This window comes from Bufo bufo, chromosome 10 (assembly GCF_905171765.1).
Source record: "Bufo bufo chromosome 10, aBufBuf1.1, whole genome shotgun sequence".
NCBI lineage: Eukaryota > Metazoa > Chordata > Amphibia > Anura > Bufonidae > Bufo > Bufo bufo.
Genome location: NC_053398.1, coordinates 17,935,767 through 17,961,483, shown reverse-complemented (window position 1 = coordinate 17,961,483; position 25,717 = coordinate 17,935,767). Strand labels below are relative to the sequence as shown.

General features: G+C 42.9%; 1 protein-coding gene across 3 annotated transcripts in view; it reads right to left on the bottom strand.

Annotated features, from left to right (window-relative positions):
• SHANK2 (SH3 and multiple ankyrin repeat domains 2) overlaps positions 1-25,717 on the bottom strand; it is a 514,254-nt gene that overhangs the window by 240,391 nt on the left and 248,146 nt on the right. The window lies entirely within an intron of this gene.

Here is a 25,717-nt window from a genome sequence, read left to right as displayed (position 1 = left end):
AGGACAGTATAGTATGTATACACTACATAGGACAGTATACTGTATACATATGCTACAGAGGACAGTACACTGTGTATATATATATATATATATATATACACACACACACACACACACACACACTACAGAGGACAGTATACTATATATACACACAGAGTACAGTATACTGTATCTATATATAATACAGGGGACAGTATACTGTATACATATACTACAAGGGACAGTATAATATATATACAGTCCTGATCAAAAGTTTAAGACCACTTGAAAAATGGCAAAAAAATCATATTTAGCATGGCTGGATCTTAACGAGGTTCCAAGTAGAGCTTCAACATGCAACAAGAAGAAATGGGAGTGAGAGAAAACATTTTTTGAGCATTCAATTTAATGAAAACAACGAATAAACTGAAACAGGCTGTTTTTCAGCTGATCAAAAGTTTAGGACCACACCTCCAAGAAAAAAAACTAAACCCCCCAAAACAGAAATCCAACTTCCAAACATGAACTCAGTAATGAGTAGCTTCGCCGTTATTGTTTATCACTTCAAAAATTTGTTTCGGCATGCTTGATGCAAGTGTTTCCATGAGGTGAGTGGGAACATTTCTCCAAGTGGTGAAGACGGCCGCACAAAGGCCATCTACTGTCTGGAACTGTTGTCCATTTTTGTAAACTTCCCTTGCCATCCATCCCCAAAGGTTCTCAATTGGATTTAGATCAGGGGAACACGCAGGATGGGCCAAAAGAGTGATGTTATTCTCCTGGAAGAAGTCCCTTGTCCTGCGGGGATTGTGTACTGTAGCGTTGTCCTGTTGAAAACCCCAGTCGTTACCACACAGACGAGGGCCCTCAGTCATGAGGAATGCTCTCTGCAACATCTGGACATAGCCAGCGGCTGTTTGACGCCCCTGCACTTCCTGAAGCTCCATTGTTCCACTGAAGGAAAAAGCACTCCAGACCATTATGGCGCCCCCTCCACTGTGGCACGTAGAAAACATCTCAGGTGGGATCTGCTTGTCATGCCAGTAACGTTGGAAACCATCAGGACCAACAAGGTTAAAAAAAATTCCCATCAGAGAATAAAACTTTCTTCCACCTTTGAATGTCCCATGTTTGGTGCTCTCTTGCAAAGTCCAAACGAGCAGTTCTGTGGCGTTCAAGGAGACGAGGTCTTTGAAGACGTTTTTTGTTTTTAAAGGCCTTCAGTCTCAGATGCCGTCTGATGGTTATGGGGCTGCAGTCAGGTCCAGTAAGGGCCTTAATTTGAGTCGAGGATCGTCCAGTGTCTTGACGGACAGCCAATTGGATCCTCCGGCTCAGTGCTGATGACATTTTTTTGGGTCTTCCACTTGACTTTTTTGTTCCATAACCCTCAGGATCATTTAAGTCTTACTGCGTCCCACCTCAGCAGCGTTGGCGCGCTGTGAGAGACCCTGCTTATGCAGTTCAACAACCCGACCACGTTCAAAAAGGGAGAGTTTATTTGCCTTTGCCATCACAACGTGTGACTACCTGACAGAAAATGACAATGAATCCATATCTTTGCACAGATTTGGCCTTTTAAAGGCATGTGGTCCTAAAATTTGGATCAGCTGAAAAACAGCCTGTTTCAGTTTATTCGTTATTTTCAATTAATTGAATGCTCAAAAAATGTTTTGTCTCACTCCCATTTCTTCTTGTTGCATGTTGAAGCTCTACTTGGAACCTTGTTAAGATCCAACAATGTAAAATTTTGCCATTTTTCAAGTGGTCTTAAACTTTTGATCAGGACTGTATATATATAAGTATAGTATGTGTAAGTATGTGTGGGTATATGTATGTATGTTCCAAGGTCACTCAAAAACGTAACCATCGATTTCAACGAAACTTGGTATACACATCCCTTGCTACCTGGAAATAAATCTTGTGGGGGTCTCGGCTCTCTAGGACGTACCGTTTCTGAGATATTCCCAAAAAATGACCTGCATTAGCCAATACAAGCCTGCCAGTATTTAACCTCATAATCCAACTGCCATACACACGGTCACATGTCCCTTATCAGCCAATAGAAGCTTGCAGGCCCTTAGTCTCCAGTCCACATACACACAGTTTTACTCCAGGTTTCCATAACAAACCAGCCATTTTTCTTTACTTCTGTAGGTCAGCTTTAGGCTAGGGCTGCACGACGACAATAAGTCTCATGACACATAGTGCACAACTACACTGCTACATGTGTCACGTGAAAATTTTTGTAATGATAGTCTATGAAGTTGCACTGCGACATGTGACATTCTGTGACTGCGACGCAACAGTCGCAGAAAAATCCATCTTGGATGGATTTTTTGCAACTTTCATGTCACAGTCACAGCATGTCACAGTGCAACACCAGAGACTATCATTACAAAAATTGTTAAGACAAAATATTGTGCGACACATGTTGTCGTGTAGCCCTAGTATTAAAGGGGCAGGGTGCTGTGGAGGTCACTATTAAAAGGGCAGGCACTGTGGAGGTCACTGTTAAAGAGGCGTTCACTGTAGATGTTACTGTTAAGGGGGCAGGCCGCTGTGGAGGTCACTGTTAAGGGGGCAGGGGCCACTATTAAAGGGGCAACTGCTGTGGAGGTCACTGCTAAGGCAGCGGGGTACTGTGCAGGTCACTGTTAAGGCGGCAGGGTACTGTGGAGGTCACTGGGGGGGTCGGGCCCCTGAGTAGGTCACTGTCAAGGGAGTGGAGTGCTGTGAAACTCACTGTTAAAGGGGCGGGCTGCTGGGAAGGTCATGGTTAAGGGGATATGCTGCTGTTGAGGTCCCATTTTAAAGTGGCGGGGCACTGTGGAGTTCACTGTTAAAGGGGTGGGGTGCTGTAGAGGTCACTGTTATGGGGGATACTGTCGATATCTTTTAACGACACTCCCACAATCATTAAATGAAATAGATGAAATATACCCGTGCGAAGCCAGGTCCTTCTGCTAGTATATGAATATACTACAGAGGACAACATACTGTATATACACTACAAAGGACCGTATACTGTATATATACTACAGAGGACAGTATACTATATATATATACTACAGAGGACAGTATACTATATATATATATATATACTACAGAGGATAGTATACTGTATATATATACTACAGAGGACAGTATACTGTATCTATATAAACTACAGAGGACAGGCTGAACTGGAAGGACATATGTCTTTTTTCAGCCTTATAAACTAGGTTAGTATGTTACTATATTTTCCATTGGGCCATTCCTCTGTTACTTCTCCTAGAAATGCATAAATTGACAACTGGATTTTATCAGTTAGGTGTGTCTCTACACCTTTTCTTTTACCGCTGACATTGTCACATTGTGTAGGGCCACACAACTGGACAAGAGGGATAAAAGTTGCCAATATTCATAAATATTCGGAGCGAATAACAGCAAAACTGCACAATGCTGAGTTATAAGAAAAGATGCTCCAAAAATGTTATTGCATGGCAAATACTAGTATTTACTAAGCCAGACATGTCGAGAGAGGTGACAGTTGTGGGTGAGTCCCTGCACAGTCTGTCACTGGCAGCATTGTCAGGGTGTCAGATGAGTATGGACACTTCCCGGTAACACCCAGGGGAGAGGTGTCAAGTGCTCTTTAAAGCAAACCTGTCACCAGCGACCTCCCTATCCAAATTTTTGCATAGACACATATCTGACACTTCCACCTGATTAAAACACTGTTTTTCTTTTGTTTATCTGAGAGTTCCGATGCCTGAAAGAGCAGAGCCTCTAGGTGTAATGGTAACGCCCCCGTTGCTCCTAGAGGCTCATTTGCATATAATAAAACTCCTTTTTTCTCAGCAATGCAGGCACATAGGAACATGGGACCAACACAGATGCCTTCAGCTGCCACATGCAACAGGTCAGCCAGTGTCATAGGTACAAAACTGCTGACAGATGCCCTTTAAATTATAGCTGCAAAATATACAGATGCAAAATCTTTAACAGGGCCACCCTCTACCAACATGTGCCACTCATAATATACTGAGATCTGATGTGGCAGAGGACATGTTGGCCCCTTTAGGCATCAGTGCAACTGCTACCTCCGCACCCCAGCTCCAGTGGCCCCTCCACCATGGATACAGGTTACATCCCAGCATAAACCTATCCGGGAATAGGCGGCTTTTTGTAAATCCCTGGATTTGATAAGGCCTTGTCCTGCGGGTAGGAGCCTGTGCCGTCTTGCCGCTCTCTTACCGTTGCTGCAGTGAGGTAACAGTTGCCTATTCTGAGAAACTATGATTCACATCAAGACGCTACAATCAAACCCTCAGCACAAACATCGCCATGACAACAGAGATGTACTAATGGTCAGGCTCCGGAGGAGACTTGTCACTAGGTAACATTTATGTTCACAATCTGAACAAACATTCATCCTTGACATCGGGAGAGTGTTTACTGAGCAAGTAGCATTGTATGAAAGGAGATGTACAGAGGCGGCGTGGATGGACGAGTGTGCACAAGGTCGATGCAATGTCATGCGCACAGCAGGGGCCAGAGCTCGCAAATTCCAGGACACATCCTGGCGATACCAGGGGAAAGCGGAGAAATTTTATATTTTTCCATGGCGTACGTTCTGTGAAGAGCGGACGCACACAGGCCACTGCCGCACAGGCGAGGGATGATGTGGAATCAGGGAGTCTGTCAACTGAAGGCAAAGTAGGAAGACCCTTGTTCTAATTCCCTAATAGGTCACATGCATGTTACAGATTGTGGTTCAGGACCCCCCTCTACTAGACAAATAAGACAGGGTCTGCAGAGAGCTGCCCATGATCCACCAAGGAATTACAATTTAAAGGGTTTCTCCGGGAAACAAGAAATTAAAAATACTTAAATATTACTTTTTTATAAGTATATTTACAAATATCTTTGATTAGTTATAATGGCTCGTTTTGTCTAGGGAGCAATTATTAGGAGAAATAAAATGGCTGCCGTCCTATTAGTGCACACAAAACTTGTCCTAATCACACAGGAGGACAAGTTACTTCACAACACTGAGCTAAAGAGCCGCCTCATCCTCCTCTCTGCCATACCAGTCAGGGATTATGAAGCTGAATACAGATAAGATCTTCAGCTGAATCTCTGCAGGAATGGAGGAGACATGAAGTACAGAGAGGACGGACAGGACAGACTGTGGTAATGGAGACTGCATACAAGTGGTGCTGCTCACCAGCCACATCCCCACCTCCTTTCTGAAGATCGTATCAGCCGAATTCAGGATCCTAATCCCTGACAAGTAGAGCAGAGAGGAGGATGAGGCAGCTCTTTAGCTCAGTGTGGTGAAGTAACTTGCCCTGCTGTCCGATTAGGACAGGTGTTCTGTGATCTAATAGGACGGTGGCCATTTTAATTCTCCTGATGATTGCTCCCTAGACAAAATTCATTTAAAATAAAATAATATTTAAATGCTATGTACATCTTTGCATTGTGCTCATTTTGAGTTCCACGCTCCGCACTCGCAGCAGTAACGGGGTCGCATAGCATTATATTAATTTATGATGCTATATAACCTTTAGAGTTCCGGAATGTATTGTATAACACTGACATTATGTCAGTGTTATACAATACATACCAGAACTGTAAGGGTTACATAGCATCATAAATCAATATAATGCTATGCGACCCGGTCAAGCCTGGGAGCTCAGGACGGGAGTTGCTGCATACTCACGCTGCGAGTCCGGAGCATGGAACTCGCTCGTCTGAAAGGGGCCTAAGTATGATGTGTAGTGGTCAGTGTGTGGCATGTGTTGTGTGTGAGTGGTGAGTGAAAGGCACTTGTGAAACATGAGATTCCGATTTGTGATGAAGGTCTCAAAGATGTTCTGGCCATCTCTCATGTAAATTCAGAACGAGATTCAAGGTCTTCCTACCTGAGTAGGTCTCAAAGATTATAAGCTTCCAACAATGAAGCCTGCAGAAAATTTCCGTCACAGCAGTGAGGAAAACGCCCCCTGCGGTCGTGGATTTAAAAAAATGATGTCTGAATGCCTTCACTGACTTCTAATGGGTGTCGTAGTGTCCACTATTTGACGGCAAGAACAGCAGTGTGCGCACAGATCAGGCGGTGAGGGCTCCAAATGAAACCTCAGACACGCACGTAAACCGCGCTGAATAATAATACTGTATCACAGAACTGTTCAAAATTTATAGTCAACAACGTGGCGGCTTCTGATGTGTAACTGTGAGGAGATGAAGATTGATTCAGATCATGGCTTCAAAATAAATAAAATATAAATCTAAAAAAACTATTAAAATAAATACAAGAATTGGAGAATCCCTGGTTACCAATTCCTCTGCGGATTCATGAGGCAGAAGTTATTGTGTGGGAAAACAGGCAATTTTATTATTACGGTATATTTTTTACTAGCATGTGTACGTTTTTTTTGCCTGAAATACAAAAGAAATCCATCTAAGAATAATTGCTCCCTCATTTGCCACTATAAATTGTAGTCTAATGGCTTTTCAGCGAAATTATCAGAGCAGTCTTTACCCAGGATTACCTCACATCTTTATAGATAATTATTGTCATTTTATAAAGAGGATGATTTTTCCAGTAAAGGCTTGCACTATTTAGTAAACCAATGGCTGCAGCGAGCGGAGTTCCTGTTCTCCCATGTACAAGGAGGTCAATCACAGTGAGCACTCGATGACCATAGAGCACCTATGACTGCAGAGAAATTAGCTCAGTAGAAATAACTGAAAATATGGATAACCAGGTAAAGAACTGATTCCAAACATAGCGGGAGAAGCCCACAGATTGCATTTACAGAAGCGGCGGCGGCTTTTCTGATGGTATTTATACATTATTGTATACTCCAGAGCTGCGGACACAATTCTGCTAGTAGATTTATCATGTACATACATTACTTATCTGTACTGATTCGGAGTTATATCCTGTATTATACTCCACAGCTGCACTCACTATTCTGCTGGTGGAGTCACTGTGTACATACATTACATTACTTATCCTGTACTGATCCTGAGTTCCATCCTGTATTATACTCCAGAGCTGCACTCACTATTCTGCTGGTGCAGTCACTGTGTACATACATTACATTACTTATCCTGTACTGATCCTGAGTTACATCTTGTATTATACTCCAGAGCTGCACTCACTATTCTGCTGGTGCAGTCACTGTGTACATACATTACATTACTTATCCTGTACTGATCCTGAGTTACATCCTGTATTATACTCCAGAGCTGCACTCACTATTCTGCTGGTGCAGTCACTGTGTACATACATCACTTATCCTGTACTGATCCAGAGTCACATTCTTGAACTTTATGTGGTTTTTGCATGCTATTTTGGGTGGTGTTTTTTCACACATTTTCTATAGTCCACAGGAGGTCTAAGGGAAAAAAAAGCTCGAAAAAAAATTGGCACATGTTGCATTTTAAAATAATAGTGCTAATCCGATCTCCCAAAAACACACAAAAAGTGGAGAAAAAAAATGCCACAGCAAACAAAAAGTCATTTGTTGTGGTGCTTTTATTTCTCTACTGACTTACAGTTGAAGTAGCTGTACCATCTCACACTTGGGCGGTATCTCGCTAGGATAGGCCACCAATGTCAGATAGGTGCGGATCCTACCTCTGTGACCCACACCTATCTCTAGAATGGGGGACCCCAAAGCAAAGTAGAGTGGCATGCCCTCCATTTACTTCTATGGGAGTTCCAGAAAGAGCCAAGCGAGCTTGCTTGTCTAGTTCCAAAAACTTCCATGAAGAGTGTACAGCGGAAGCGCAGTTACCCCTCTATTCGCTTCTAAAGGTGAATAGAATTAAAAAATGCTAGAAAAGCGTCATGTGATGGGTTTTCCACGCAAATATCGCCATGTATTCATCACATTAGGTAAAAAAGAAAAAAAAAAAAAAGTGTGGCCACACAGTAGTTAGCCTGGTTCAATGCACATACAACGGCAAATCCGTGGCAGAAATCCCAGGGTCGGCCCCAGCTTTTTTTCATGGATTTCTCCGCAGTTTTTCAAAGGCAAAAATACGCTGTGTGCCCCATACCCTTAGGAATTTCCTAATCCGCCCTCTCACCTTCAGTCTTCTGCTTCTTGTCTAGTAAGGGTACTTTCACACTAGCGTTTTTCTTTTCCGGCATAGAGTTCCGTCCTAGGGGCTCAATACCGGAAAAGAACTGATCAGTTTTATCCCCATGCATTCTGATATGGAGAGCAATCCGTTAAGGATGCATCAGGATGTCTTCAGTTCAGTCTTTTTGACTGATCAGGACGAAGATAATACCGCAGCATGCTACGGTTTTATCTCCGGCCCAAAAAACTGAACACTTGCCTAAATGCTGGATCTGGCATTTTTTTCTATAGGAAGGTATTAGTGCCAGATCCGGCATTCAAAATACCGGAATGCCGGATCCGGTAAAAATAAATAAAAAAATAAAATAGAAACTGATCCATTTGTCCGTATGACAAACGGACAGACGGATCCATTCTTGCAATGCATTTGTGAGACGGATCCGCATCCGAATCAGTCTACAAATGCTGTCCGGTTGCATGCAGATTGCCTGATCCGGCAGGCTGTTCCGGGGACGGAACTGCTTGCCGGATCACTCTGCCGCAAGTGTGAAATCTGCACAACTCACTGCAGTTCAGTCCGGAATAAAGAAATATCCCATTTACAGTGAGTGGAAAAAACGGTACAGCCCAAAAAAATGGCCGCCTCCTGGGCAAAAGAGGTGCCCTTTAAGCAAATCACGGTGTTCGTATTTTTTAATAAGGTAGACGGTCTCAGAGGGAGTGCGATCAAGAGGCGCATTTCAGGTCCATTGAAAGCCACTTCTAGACATCTCCTGAACAGGATTAATCCTGGTGGGACAGAATTCGCGCCTCAAGCAGCCATTCAAGCAGAACTGACGCCACTCGCACATCTTCTAAGAAACTCTGAAGGAATATCTAATTCATGGCGCACCTGCAGAGCCCATTCTCCAATTACACCTGAAAAACCTTCTGATTGCGCCTTATTATGGGACCAAGATGCCATCAGCGCACATAGAAAGGAACCGACTTTTCAATCAGAAACCCTACAAAAATAATAATAATAATAAAGGCTGCCACATGCACAGCACAAGAATTCATCCTGCCGACATCGGATCTTTGTCAGTTGAGCTGCAGCGTTAACTACAAGTTACGAGGGAAAGGAAACTGCGAAGTGTGCAGCAATATGCGCTGAATAAAGGGAATTCAAAAGGACAGACTGGGTCAGGATTTCATCATACATTTTTTTTTATTATCTATACAGAAAAAAATTAAAAAAGTTTTCACACTGGCCATAAGAGGCTGACATTTCTGGGGTGTATGAACACTGAGCTAGTCAATAAAATGTATCTGTACCCCCTGCTGTTTGTACTTTCCCTTATTTCTCTGTCCACATCGCCGAGGTGGTCGCACGTGCTCAGTTACATCCTTCAGCTGCCACCAGCTGCATCTACTGACAGTGACATGGAAAGAGCTGCAGCAAAAAGGCCCCCCCCCCCCCCCCCTTCATCCATCCATCCATCCCACGGAGCTTTGATAGGGAGAGAGCTGTAGCAGAAAGGACACTCCGCCTGAGATGTTAAGAGATATATATATATACAGTACAGACCAAAAGTTTGGACCCACCTTCTCATTCAAAGAGTTTTCTTTATTTTCATGACTATGAAAATTGTAGATTCACACTGAAGGCATCAAAACTATGAATTAACATTTGTGGAATTATATACATAACAAACAAGTGTGAAACAACTGAAATATGTCATATTCTAGGTTCTTCAAAGTAGCCACCTTTTGCTTTGATTACTGCTTTGCACACTCTTGGCATTCTCTTGATGAGCTTCAAGTGGTAGTCCCCTGAAATGGTTTTCACTTCACAGGTGTGCCCTGTCAGGTTTAATAAGTGGGATTTCTTGCCTTATAAATGGGGTTGGGACCATCAGTTGCGTTGAGGAGAAGTCAGGTGGATACACAGCTGATAGTCCTACTGAATAGACAGTTAGAATTTGTATTATGGCAAGAAAAAAGCAGCTAAGTAAAGAAAAATGAGTGGCCATCATTACTTTAAGAAATGAAGGTCAGTCAGTCAGCCGAAAAATTGGGAAAACTTTGAAAGTAAGGGCTATTTGACCATGAAGGAGAGTGATGGGGTGCTGCGCCAGATGACCTGGCCTCCACAGTCACCGGACCTGAACCCAATCAAGATGGTTTGGGGTGAGCTGGACCACAAAGTTAAGGCAAAAGGGCCAACAAGTGCTAAGCATCTCTGGGAACTCCTTCAAGACTGTTGGAAGACCATTTCAGGGGACTACTTCTTGAAGCTCATCAAAAGAATGCCAAGAGTGTGCAAAGCAGTAATCAAAGCAGAAGGTGGCTACTTTGAAGAACCTAGAATATGACATATTTTCAGTTGTTTCACACTTGTTTGTTATGTATATAATTCCACATGTGTTAATTCATAGTTTTGATGCCTTCAGTCATAAAAATAAAGAAAACTCTTTGAATGAGAAGGTGTGTCCAAACTTTTGGTCTGTACTGTATATATGTACATGAGACATGCTGGTAAAGGAGTTTCAGAGGTGACTTGAAAGGGATACAGGGGTACAATTTGTGACAACCCCGACAATCAGCTGTTGGAAGGACCCCAGCGCTTGGACAATTGCTGTGGCCTCTTCCGTGGCCTGTGGTGTCACGTCTACCTGGAGCACCGTAACATTTGAGTAAATATCTGAAAACTGCAATAGCAAACACAGCCGCTATAAAATGTACGGCGCTGTGCCTGGTATGCTACAATGAAGATACCCCTTCAAACATCTGATCGGCGGAGGGTGTTGAGGATAGGTCATGAATATCTGATGCTTGGAAAACCCTTTTAACCAATCACATTGGCTGCTGACAGCTCTTCACCAAGATGTATTTGCACTTGGACGATGGACTGGATACAATCACATCAAGTGATTCCTGAAATCCTGGACAGCTCCCTGGAGAGATAAACTTAAAGGGGTTATCCCAAGACCAGCATCTATCATTTACTTACAGGCTCGCTGGGGCAATCTGACCCTTGCATTCACTTCTATGGCACTTACAGTGCGCTATTAAAGGGGTGTTCTGGTTGTTAGAAGTTATGTGGATAGGGGATAACTATTAGATTGTTGGGGGTTCTACCGCTGGGACCCCCACTGATCACGGGACTGGGGGCCCTGTACCCCCCTGAAATGAACAGTGTGGCTGGTCGCACTGGGCTCCTCTATCTACGGAATTCCCATAGAGATGAATGGAGTGGCCGCACGCGCATGACCAATCAGCCGTTCTGTTTATTTCAGGGAGGCTGCAGGGCCCCTGTTCTTGTGATTGTGGGGGTCCCAGCGGTAGGTCCCTGTGGATAGGAGATAATTTCTAACAACCCAAATATCCCATAGGCCATCAATAATAACAAAATTCTAGACTACCTCTTTAAGTGTCTAATTTTGTTGCCGATCCAAGTGTTGCAAATTTGATTGCTTTTTTTTTTTTTTTTTTTTTTCGATTTGCTTTTAATTTTAAAGTAGGGACTCGTAATACGGTAAGAACCCTTGAAGCAGCCTGTGAGCTTTCTAATTTTGGCCAAAATATCAAATAATAACAGCACCAAAAGGGTTGTGATTTCTGATTCCGACATCACAAAGTGAGGACAATTGGCTATTGTGTTCGGCTTCTACATTTTCAGTAAACGACCTGCAGTTGTTTCTGTGCGATTGGTGTAAGCATAATAAAAGCGCATATTCTGATGCATTTTCCAACCTGTAATTTTCTTTTAAAATACATGGATAATTTTCAGAATCGCTGGTCAATTACACTAAAATGATCCTCCTAAACTACAGATGAAACACTGACTACAGACTAATGGGATGCACTATGAATCACTGCCAATATGTGAATGTAATGGGCTGGAGTATTGTCTGCTGGGTGGCTGAATCTATTCCATCAAGAACGTATACAGACCCAGAACATGGCTCCCTGTATGATCTGACCAGCAGAAATCATAAAACGCTTCTATTGTACTACGACAACCCCCACCTTGGTCAGACAACTCAACAAAACCATAATTCTATCATACTGTATATGTAGAACACTACAACCCCCAACTTCACCTGACCACTAGACAATACCACAATACAATTCCATTATACTCTATACATAGAAAACTACAACCCCCAACAAGTGGATATAAAGAATAATACAATTTTACTATACTCTATGCATAAAACACTACAACCTCCAACATCTACAAAAACTGGGCATGACCACACTGCAATTCTATTATACTCTATAGATATAACACTTCAACTTCCAACATGACCGACCACTAGACATGACTGCAATACAATTCTATTATAGTGTATACATAGAACACTACAACCCCCAGCATGACGGCAATACAATTCTATTATAGTGTATACATAGAACACTACAACCCCCCCGACCACTGGACATGACTGCAATACAAATCTATTATACTGTATACATAGAACACTACAACCCCCAGCATGACCGACCACTTTACAGGACTATAACACAGTTCTATATCATCTAAACATAGTACACTACAACCCCCAGCATGACTGACCACTGAAAATGACAGCAATACAGTTGTATTATACACTATACAGTACATAGAACACTACAACCCCCAGCATGACCGACCACTGGACATCACCGCAATACAATTCTATTAAACTCTATACATAGAACACAACAACCCCCAGCATGACCGACCACTGGACCAGAGCGTAATACTGTACAGTTCTCTACCATCTAAACATAGAACACTACAACCCCCAGCATGACTGACCAGCAGTCCAGGAGTCCTAGGCCCCCTCAATGCCTCAAAACAGACAATGCGGGGAACCAGGAGAAGCCCAGATATTGGGCAGAGATATTACAGGGACCCAAACATAAAAAATGTGGCTAAGTTGTGGGGCTAATGTCTATGACCGGTGGTAACGCTGATCGAGGATTTTTAACCCTTCAGATGCCACTGTGAAATGTAAACACGGTATCTGGGAAGATAAAAACCAGGAGCGCATGCTCCGGCTCCCCCTGGTGAGGATCAGGGAAGCCACATGTAGTGTGCTGCAGCCCCTGTCCTCAGGAATGGTACAGGGCTGCCGCACATTACTTCCTATGGACAGCTTGTCTAGCTCTATAGGAACTTATGGGGTCATTTATCAAACTGGTGTGAAGTAGAACTGGCTTAGTTGCCCATAGCAACCAATCAGATTCCATTAATTTTGGACAGCTCCTTTGGAAAATAAATGGGAGGAATCTGATTGGTTGCTATGGGCAACTAAGCCAGTTCTACTTTACACCAGTTTGATAAATGACCCCATTAGTATAATTCTAATAGGTTCCAGTGCTAATGCATTGGAGTCTATGAGAAAAGCAATCTAAATGATGTTCCCTAGGGGAACTATTAAAAAGTGTAAAAAGAAAGAAAGAAAAAAAAGAAAGAAAGAAAGAAAGAAAAGAATTTTTTTTTTTTAAATCGAAAAAAAAATTGAAAAAAAAAACACAATTCAAATCAACCCCCTTTTCCCAAAATTAAAATAAAAGTACATAAATTTTTTTAGAAAATAAACAGCATTGGTATCGCTGTGGGCAAAAATACCCTTAGTATTAAAAAAATATATATTTATCCCATACGGCAGAAAGAATTGATGATTCGCCTCACCTCCCCAAAAAAATTTCATACAAAGTGATCAAAATGTCATACAGACCCCAAAATTGTATCAATAAAAAGTACAGATTGCCCCCTAAAAAATGAGCCCTCACACAGCTCCGTACACATAAAAATAAAAAAAGTAATGGGGGTAAGAATACAGTATGGTGATGCAAAAACAAAACATGTGGTACCATTGAACTTGCAGTGTCCCAGAGAATGAAAATAACAGGTTAGTTTTACCGCATAGGAAACGATGTAAAAAAAAATAAAAAATGATAAAACTCTGGCAGAATTGTGTTTTTTTTTTTATTCTACCCCATTTGGAATTTTTCCCCCGCTTCCCACTACATTGTATGCAACAGTCAATAGTGCCATCAGAAAGTACAACTGCAAAAACAAGCCCTGACATATATGGCTATATGAACAGAAAAATAAAAAAGTTATGACTCTGAGAAGGGTGAGAGTAACATATGAAAATGAAAGAATGGAAAATTGCCCGGTCATTAAAGGATTTTTTTCAAGTGTTTTAAACTGATGACCTATCCTGAGGACAGGCCATCAATATCTGATTGGTGGGGGTCCGACTCCTGGGACCCCTGCCGATCAGCTAGTTGAGATGGCTGCGGCCTCTTTGCAGCTCACAAAGCACAGTGCCATCCATTGTATAGCGGCTGTGCTTGGTACTGCCGCTCAGTCCCATTCCCTTGAATGGGACTGAGCTGTGCCTAGGCCATGTGACCAGTAAACGTGATGTCACTGGCCTACGGAAAGCTGCGTGGAGGCTGTGGCCTCTTCAAGCAGCTGATGGGTGGGGATGCAAGGAGTCGGACCTCAACCAATCAGATACTGATGACCAATCGAAAACTCCTTTAAGACTGGTGTGATTTCTTAGCACAATGAGGTGGTGTTCTACACTGCGTGCAGAATTATTAGGCAAATGAGTATTTTGACCACATCATCCTCTTTATGCATGTTGTCTTACTCCAAGCTGTATAGGCTCGAAAGCCTACTACCAATTAAGCATATTAGGTGATGTGCATCTCTGTAATGAGAAGGGGTGTGGTCTAATGACATCAACACCCTATATCAGGTGTGCATAATTATTAGGCAACTTCCTTTCCTTTGGCAAAATGGGTCAAAAGAAGGACTTGACAGGCTCAGAAAAGTCAAAAATAGTGAGATATCTTGCAGAGGGATGCAGCACTCTTAAAATTGCAAAGCTTCTGAAGCGTGATCATCGAACAATCAAGCGTTTCATTCAAAATAGTCAACAGGGTCGCAAGAAGCATGTGGAAAAACCAAGGCGCAAAATAACTGCCCATGAACTGAGAAAAGTCAAGCGTGCAGCTGCCAAGATGCCACTTGCCACCAGTTTGGCCATATTTCAGAGCTGCAACATCACTGGAGTGCCCAAAAGCACAAGGTGTGCAATACTCAGAGACATGGCCAAGGTAAGAAAGGCTGAAAGACGACCACCACTGAACAAGACACACAAGCTGAAACGTCAAGACTGGGCCAAGAAATATCTCAAGACTGATTTTTCTAAGGTTTTATGGACTGATGAAATGAGAGTGAGTCTTGATGGGCCAGATGGATGGGCCCGTGGCTGGATTGGTAAAGGGCAGAGAGCTCCAGTCCGACTCAGACGCCAGCAAGGTGGAGGTGGAGTACTGGTTTGGGCTGGTATCATCAAAGATGAGCTTGTGGGGCCTTTTCGGGTTGAGGATGGAGTCAAGCTCAACTCCCAGTCCTACTGCCAGTTTCTGGAAGACACCTTCTTCAAGCAGTGGTACAGGAAGAAGTCTGCATCCTTCAAGAAAAACATGATTTTCATGCAGGACAATGCTTCATCACACGCGTCCAAGTACTCCACAGCGTGGCTGGCAAGAAAGGGTATAAAAGAAGAAAATCTAATGACATGGCCTCCTTGTTCACCTGATCTGAACCCCATTGAGAACCTGTGGTCCATCATCAAATGTGAGATTTACAAGGAGGGAAAACAATACACCTCTCTGAACAGTGTCTGGGAGGCTGTGGTTGCTGCTGCACGCAATGTTGATGGTGAACAGATCAAAACACTGACAGAATCCATGGATGGCAGGCTTTTGAGTGTCCTTGCAAAGAAAGGTGGCTATATTGGTCACTGATTTGTTTTTGTTTTGTTTTTGAATGTCAGAAATGTATATTTGTGAATGTTGAGATGTTATATTGGTTTCACTGGTAAAAATAAATAATTGAAATGGGTATATATTTGTTTTTTGTTAAGTTGCCTAATAATTATGCACAGTAATAGTCACCTGCACACACAGATATCCCCCTAAAATAGCTAAAACTAAAAACAAACTAAAAACTACTTCCAAAAATATTCAGCTTTGATATTAATGAGTTTTTTGGGTTCATTGAGAACATGGTTGTTGTTCAATAATAAAATTAATCCTCAAAAATACAACTTGCCTAATAATTCTGCACTCCCTGTATACATACAGTAAAGGGGGAAGGGGCACATCCGGCAACATTACCTGTACTAAACCCCCTCGACAATGCTCCATTTACCTTCATCTTCAGGATTGGTTTTGATATTCGGCCATAAACAACTATTTGAAGACAAGATCAAGTCCTAACAAATGAAGATGGATATAAAAATCTCATGACAGCACATCAGAGGCCTCTTTCATCGGCCCCCTAGTGTTGCATTTATGCATGAATGCATCCATATACCAAGGTATTTTCTGTGGGAAAGGATTGGGGTGACAGCTTGTTGCAAAATCAATCATCAAAAAAATGTAGACAGACTGTACAGCCGACAACTACAGTGACCACACAGCCTGGATGGTTTTGTTACATTGTATATTGTTTTGAATTTAAACACTGCCATCTAGTGGACAAAAAGTAGAATGCACTTCACTGCACATTACAACTGAACCAATACAAAGTACTAACCATTCAGATAATTCTTAAGACTGAAGTACTTCTCCGCATTTAGTAAAGTTTTGTAATAGAATAAATTTAGAACGGACAGTCACAAGCTGCGCCAAATTAATCATAGGGGTTCACGCTGAGCGATAGCTACAACTCATCATGTGTTAATTGATAGATTGAAGGAACTTAGTGAATGTGTGCTTTGAAATAATATTATATATTTGCAAAATGTAGAAAGTCATAGGCACAGAAAATCATACATTATAACTGTGTACGTAATTTGTGCTGATATCAAGGCATCACTGAGCAATATATACAGTGTGATATACAATAGGAGAACACAGAGTATATACTGAGTGTGATATACAACAGGTGAACATGCAGTATATACCTAGTGTGATATACAATAGGACATGCAGTATATACCTAGTGTGATATACAATAGGACATGCAGTATATACTGAGTGTGATATACAACAGGTGAACATGCAGTATATACCTAGTGTGATATACAATAGGACATGCAGTATATACTGAGTGTGATATACAACAGGTGAACATGCAGTATATACCTAGTGTGATATACAATAGGACACACAGTATATACCAAGTGTGATATACAATAGGAGAACACAGTATATACCTAGTGTGATATACAATAGGAGAACACAGTATATACCTAGTGCGATATACAATAGAAGAACACGCAGTATATATCGAGTGGTGCAGTAAGCTGTTCAACGGGACTGCCGGAGACGTACATACACCGGTAAGCGACATTTCCCTGCAGCATCGAGCACCAAAAGTCATTGAAGTTCGCATAATCCCATTGGGTCCGGACTAACATATATTATATATTGTGGACATTGGGAAAGGTACCAACGGACCTTGTGATACATCTCACCTCTACTTAAAGGGCCAGTATCTCCAATACGAACTATTCGGACATACATTGCCTTTTTGCAAAGGAACATTGTTGCCAAGTAGATTATTGAGAATACATTTAGGGGATAAGATTTCTCACCCACCATACTGCGTTATATTCAGAGGATCCTCTTTCTACATATAGGATCTATTACCAGTGCATTGTATTTTTTATATTTTATCTTTTTTAGGGGTATTTTAGGTCATTCCGGAGACCGTGTTGTTTTAATTTTTTGTTGTATTCATTTTGCTGCTTATACTCCATTGCTGAGCTGGCGGCCAATAAATGCTGATTGATGTGACCCACATAGTGAGTGCCAGTCGTTTCTCTAATTTATATACAATAGAACATGCAGCATATACCTAGTGCGATATACTATATACAGAATGTGATTTACAATAGGAGAACGCGCAGTATATACCTAGTGTGATATACCATAGGAAAACACACAGTATATACCTAATGCGATATACAATAGGAGAACATGCAGTATATACATAGTGTGATTTACAATAGGAGAACACGCAGTACACTGCGTGCAGAATTATTAGGCAAGTGAGTATTTTGACCACATCATCCTCTGTATGCATGTTGTCTTACTCCAAGCTGTATAGGCTCGAAAGCCTACTACCAATTAAGCATATTAGGTGATGTGCATCTCTGTAATGAGAAGGGGTGTGGTCTAATGACATCAACACCCTATATTAGGTGTGCATAATTATTAGGCAACTTCCTTTCCTTTGGCAAAATGGGTCAAAAGAAGGACTTGAAGGGCTCAGAAAAGTCAAAAATAGTGAGATATCTTGCAGAGGGATGCAGCACTCTTAAAATTGCAAAGCTTCTGAAGCGTGATCATCGAACAATCAAGCATTTCATTCATAATAGTCAACAGGGTCGCAAGAAGCGTGTGGAAAAACCAAGGCGCAAAATAACTGCCCATGAACTGAGAAAAGTCAAGCGTGCAGCTGCCAAGATGCCACCTGCCACCAGTTTGGCCATATTTCAGAGCTGCAACATCACTGGAGTGCCCAAAAGCACAAGGTGTGCAATACTCAGAGACATGGCCAAGGTAAGAAAGGCTGAAAGACGACCACCACTGAACAAGACACACAAGCTGAAACGTCAAGACTGGGCCAAGAAATATCTCAAGACTGATTTTTCTAAGGTTTTATGGACTGATGAAATGAGAGTGAGTCTTGATGGGCCAGATGGATGGGCCCGTGGCTGGATTGGTAAAGGACAGAGAGCTCCAGTCCGACTCAGACGCCAGCAAGGTGGAGGTGGAGTACTGGTTTGGGCTGGTATCATCAAAGATGAGCTTGTGGGGCCTTTTCGGGTTGAGGATGGAGTCAAGCTCAACTCCCAGTCCTACTGCCAGTTTCTGGAAGACACCTTCTTCAAGCAGTGGTACAGGAAGAAGTCTGCATCCTTCAAGAAAAACATGATTTTCATGCAGGACAATGCTCCATCACACGCGTCCAAGTACTCCACAGCGTGGCTGGCAAGAAAGGGTATAAAAGAAGAAAATCTAATGACATGGCCTCCTTGTTCACCTGATCTGAACCCCATTGAGAACCTGTGGTCCATCATCAAATGTGAGATTTACAAGGAGGGAAAACAGTACACCTCTCTGAACAGTGTCTGGGAGGCTGTGGTTGCTGCTGCACGCAATGTTGATGGTGAACAGATCAAAACACTGACAGAATCCATGGATGGCAGGCTTTTGAGTGTCCTTGCAAAGAAAGGTGGCTATATTGGTCACTGATTTGTTTTTGTTTTGTTTTTGAATGTCAGAAATGTATATTTGTGAATGTTGAGATGTTATATTGGTTTCACTGGTAAAAATAAATAATTGAAATGGGTATATATTTGTTTTTTGTTAAGTTGCCTAATAATTATGCACAGTAATAGTCACCTGCACACACAGATATCCCCCTAAAATAACTAAAACTAAAAACAAACTAAAAACTACTTCCAAAAATATTCAGCTTTGATATTAATGAGTTCTTTGGGTTCATTGAGAACATGGTTGTTGTTCAATAATAAAATTAATCCTCAAAAATACAACTTGCCTAATAATTCTGCACTCCCTGTATATATCTAGTGTGATATACAATAGGAGAACACGCAGTATATACATAGTGTGATATACAATAGGAGAACACGCAGTATATACATAGTGTGATATACAATAGGAGAACACGCAGTATATACAGAGTGTGATATACAATAGGAGAACACGCAGTATATACAGAGTGTGATATACAATAGGAGAACACACAGTATATACAGAGTGTGATATACAATAGGAGAACATGCAGTATATACATAGTGTGATATACAATAGGAGAACGCGCAGTATATACCGAGTGTGATATACAATAGGAGAACACGCAGTATATACATAGTGTGATATACAAAGGGAGAACACGCAGTATATACATAGTGTGATATACAACAGGAGAACACACAGTATATACCGAGTGTGATATACAACAGGAGAACACACAGTATATACAGTGTGTGATATACAATAGGAGAACATGCAGTATATACCGAGTGTGATATACAATAGGAGAACACACAGTATATACCGAGTGTGATATACAATAGGAGAACACGCAGTATATACCGAGTGTGATATACAATAGGAGAACACACAGTATATACCGAGTGTGATATACAACAGGAGAACACACAGTATATACAGAGTGTGATATACAATAGGAGAACATGCAGTATATACCGAGTGTGATATACAATAGGAGAACACACAGTATATACCGAGTGTGATATACAATAGGAGAACACGCAGTATATACCGAGTGTGATATACAATAGGAGAACACGCAGTATATACCGAGTGTGATATACAACAGAACACACAGTATATACCGAGTGTGATATACAATAGGAGAACACGCAGTATATACCGAGTGTGATATACAATAGGAGAACACGCAGTATATACCGAGTGTGATATACAATAGGAGAACACGCAGTATATACCTAGCTGCTGGGTCCCGTTGCCTGCTGGAGCGGTGTGGGGGCACGATAGTCGCCGCACAGTGCCGCGCCAAAGTTAGAGTAGGTCCCCACTTGAAGAGGCAACCTTGTCGTGGTAAGTGGGCCTATGCTCTTTGATCAAACTGTATACTAATGCCTCCTAATAGTGCACAGCAATAGACTGATAATAGTGCTGTATAGCCATGTTTTATCATGCTGTGATTTAAAACAGTTGTTATATCAAAAGCATAGTAATGAGGATGTGCGATTTAGATTTTCTCTCACATATTGAATTTATACCTAGTGTGATATACTATATACCGAGTGCGATATACAATAGGACATGCAGTATATACCGAGTGTTATATACAATAGGAGAACAAGCAGTATATACCTAGTGTGATATACAATAGAACACGCAGTATATACCTAATGCGATATATGATAGAAGAACACGCAGTATATATCTAGTGTGATATACACTGGGAGAACACATGGTATATACCTACTGTGATATACTATGGAGAACAAAGTGCCAACAAATATCATTTGATGCATTTAAAGTTGCATAGGATCAACACAAAATTGCTGGTTGAAGAATGGAATGCCAGAAGGTGAAGTGCAAACTGACACAATAAAGGCAGAGCAGACGCTGGAGCCCCAGGGGAAAATGTTCCTGTTAATGAACAAGCATACAACATGTCATATGTGAGCTGGTTTCAGTTCTGTGCATTTCTCCTAATATAGGAGGCTGCAGGATTTCACACGGGCCCCGGTTATTAGTCTATTGATTGCACATTGATTCAGTTTGCAGACATATGGCGATAATACCCTCAGCGCGCTAATTACTACAAGAGCAAATCAGCTTAGTTCTGCCCGGCAAACACAATTACACTGCCGCTTCTTAATTTAATTATACATGGCATTAACCTATAGGGAGAGTGAAATCCACATGTAAATACCAGAGCAGAAAACAGGAAGGTGCTCGTCCATGTGCACACAGGGCATGGCCCTATAATACTGCAGGACATGCCATGTCACTGGCATTCAGTGCTCCTGTCTTTACATTACAGGCTCCCTCTGTCTCATTACTACAGAACATTGTACTCTTCCTCCGCACATGCACTAAAAATCTTAGTTGCTTTTAGCCACCACTAGGGGGACATCTTGTACGCAGGACGCTGTGTCCCACTGCAGAGTTGTGAGCCGTCTGTGGCAGCTCAGTGCAGCTGGTGTGACGTTCTAGAGCAGGGATGCTCAACCTGTGGCCCTCCAGCTGTTGCAAAACTGCAACTCCCAGCATGCTCGGACAGTCTACAGCTATAAGCCTACAGCAGGCCATGATGGGAGTTGTAGTTTTACAACAGCTGGAGGGCCGCAGGTTGAGCATCCCTGTTCTAGAGGTTATAGAAAGCAGCCCAGAGGCTCACACTGCCGTGACGGATTTCCTTCTTCCCACAGTGCATCCTCTTACCAGGTAAGTGACATGCACCCGGCCGTCCACATGATGTAGAAGATAACGTGATTCTTCAGACCAGGCCGCCTACTACCATTGCTCCAGTTCTAATGCTCACATGCAGGGGAGTGCACAGACGGGCCCTTTACCAAAACTTAGCGTGGACCCCCTTCCTCATGAGATTTCTTCCAAATGAAAGATTTTTTTGGAGGAAGTTAGTCATGCTCCATCTCATCCACTTTACACGACTTATATGTCCTATAAATATGGCGTTCATTCTGAAAGCCATATTACTCAATGTACACTGCCAGAAAATAAAGAAGTACACCTGGAAACTGTAAAGGGGTATTCCCATATCAGACACTGATGGCATATCACCATCATTGTCAGATAGGGGCAGGTCCCAGAAGTATACCTATCTCAAGAATGAGGCCCCTGAAGTGAAGGAGAGCGCACCCTGCGTGCTCTCCAGTCACTTACCTATTTTCAGAACTCCCACAGCAGTGAAGAGAGGCTGGCCGCGCATGTAGATAGAAGCGGACCCATCAAAGTCTGAGATGGGAATACCCCTTTAATGTGAATGAGCTGACACTGACAAAGTATAAATTGCTGGTGGTGCCTGGTCACTGGTCAGGCAAGGTGGTGCCACCTTTATTTTGGGTTCTGCAGCAGGGTATATAATGAGGCAGGGTCACATTAATACTGGGTGGCATCTCCCCTTGCTGTGATACAGGCTGCCCCTTTAGCATGGTGACGGTCATACAGATGCTGGATCCTCCTGTGGACATTCCAAGCTCTTTCCACTTTGCTCGGCTGCGGTGCATGGGAGATCTGTCGCCCCATTCCAGACCCGGACATTCTCAATGGGGGAGAGATCTAGCAATGGCGTTGCTGGACGGACACCCTGGAGAGCATGTTGTGTAGCACGGGCAGCGAGTCAGAAAAGGTTGTGGGACTGGTTCCATTATGTCCTGGACATACCAAAGATCAATGTTCCCTCCACGAATACCAGATGGGAACAGGCATGAGAGCTATTGGTGCTCAACATCATGACATCTGGGGTTAGTCCTGTGTGTCTCCACACCATGCATGATGGTAGTAGGTGCTCCTCAGCTCTCCTGTGAACTCTGATGCGGCCATGACTGTTCAGTGATGAAAGTAGGTTCTGCCTTGGTACTAATGATGGCCGCATCAGAGTTCGCCATCATAAAAGGAGTGGGGCAGGGGTGGCGCTGTGTTAGAAAGAAAGCCTAAATTGAAGTCTACATCCGCAGGCCTATAGGAACAATGACTAAGAACCGTGTGTGTGTTTTCATGCTGTAGGTTTCCAAAAGCAAACACGGCGTAGGACTACAAGTGACAGCATGCACGGTATTATGATAGTATCTGTTCTATGCTACTACCCATATTCTGAAGGATTTCATGAGCTCTTAAGCCTAATATCCCCCAGGCCACAGTTAGGAGCTGCTGCATCAGCACAAGTGATCTGGCCATTCTGCAAATATCCCCCCCACCCCCTTGCATCTCTTTCTACCCGTTCTGTCCTCTGACTACGAAATACTTCAAGTGTTGGATCGCGGGTGCACAAAAGCCTTTAGGACATGCGAGAGCCTATTAACATCGTCCTTGATAACAAGCCGTTTGCACGGCGCAGATTCCTGAGTCAGAAGGTCCCGTTGCCCCCTACGCTTTCAACTCTCATCCAACTCAGATCTTCTAAATAATGCACAGCGCCTACAGGAAGACCGTCGTCTATGTAGGTTAATTACATGCGCAGCACAAACAAGGACGAGGGCTGGTAACAGGGAAATGACCCCGCGTTTTGGGAATTTTCCTCACCAATCCTGGACGATAGAGTAAAAAAAAAAAAAAATAAGTGCAATCTTCAATCTATTTCACGGCAATGAAATAAAAATGTCCATAGTAAAGGGCAAGACACAACCCTGACTATATGGCGGCACAGTCCACAAATATGGATCTCTTACAATGGCAAAAGATATCAGATACAGGTGAACTGAACATGCTGATATTGAGGGTCCGGCCGACTATCTACTGTAATGTGCATGAAGGCGTCCCCACTTTACCCCGATGGTAGATGTCGGGGGAGGGAAGGATCAGGACTTTGTTTACACCTTACTCTTCTCCATCTGAACAGAGTGTGCATGTGTATGAGGGGGGGGGGGGGGGGGGGGGGGGGGGGGGGTCAGGAAGGTCAGGGTTCAGCAGACCATGTTGGTAAAAGAGATACAAATTTGATATAGATGTTTTTTTCTATCTCCACCTTTCTATGTCACTGGCAGCATCGCCCCCTTTTCTTGGCACTCCGGATGCTTTTATGCCCCCTTCCCTCGCACTCCATCCTCAGCGTATGTACGGTTTGCATTCCAAGTAGACAATCCTTTCTGCGGGTTAGTCAGGCACTAGAATCGCCCTTGCAAAATGAAGAGTCGCTCCACAATAGGAACCTTCGGCAGCTCCAGCTCCTTCTCCCTTATTCTGCATCCTGGGAATTGTGAAGGCCATTGTAATTCCCCCCCCCCCCCCCCCCCCCCAATTACTGTAAAATGTGCATTAAATCTGTGGAAAGGTATTAATTAAAGGGTTTTTCCCATCAAAAATACCGCAGCAGGGTCCTACAAATCTAAAAAAGGAAACCACTTTGCACTTTCCATAGCTGACATTCATTTCAAAGAAGAACAACCACAAAGGCTTGGCGTGCTCGGGGGTCCCAGGGGCCTGCCCAGATGAGGTGGGAAAGCCTCGCAGATGTTTTTCACATGAGCTGGTTGAAATACATTCTGAATATGGAAAACGTTCATAAGCATCATGCCAATGAGTTTACACATGCTGGGTCTGACATACCACAAGCCTCAGCAGAGATCTCTGGCCTCTACATACCCGGTAGGTACCCTGATATAAGTCTCTGCTCCTTCACTGATGTCACACATTCGTTAACATACATTAGATTCCTGCACACCTTTTCCAACGCCTCCCTCACATGACAATGGCACAGAAAATATATGCATCTTCTAAAAATACACCCCGGCTATACATTCCCACAAACCATACCATGTTATATAGGACATTGATCACCAGAGACTAAATAAGCGCATCAAATACAATCCAGCCACGAATGTGTACAGTTGCAACAACGCACGCCCTTCGAAAGATCTTAAAGGGGTTTTCTGAGATTTTGATACTAATGACTTATCCTCAGGATAGGTCATCAGTATCTGATCGGTGGGGTTCTGACACCCGGGACCCTGCAAATCAGCTGTTTTGAGAAGGCACCAGCACTCTTGTGAGTGCCGCGGCGTTCTTGCAGCTTACCAAGCACAGCAACGTACACTTTATAGCGGCTGTGCTCACTTCTATGGGACTGAGCGCGATACCAAGCACAGCCGCGATACAATGTACGCCGGTGCGCTTGGTAAGCTGTAAGAAGGCCGCGGCACTCACAGTAGTGCTGGTGCCTTCTCAAAAAAGCTGATCTGTGGTGGTGTCCCGGGTGTCAGACTCCCAACGATCAGATACTGATGACCTATTCCGAGGATAGGTCATCAATATCAAAATCTCAGAAAACCCCTTTAAGGGGGTGGTAGTTTGGGCATAGCGTAGGGCAGCATTTTTATGTGTACATTGAAAAGGTTTTCTGGCTCCAGACCCTTTCAGACGTTTTCCCAATATGG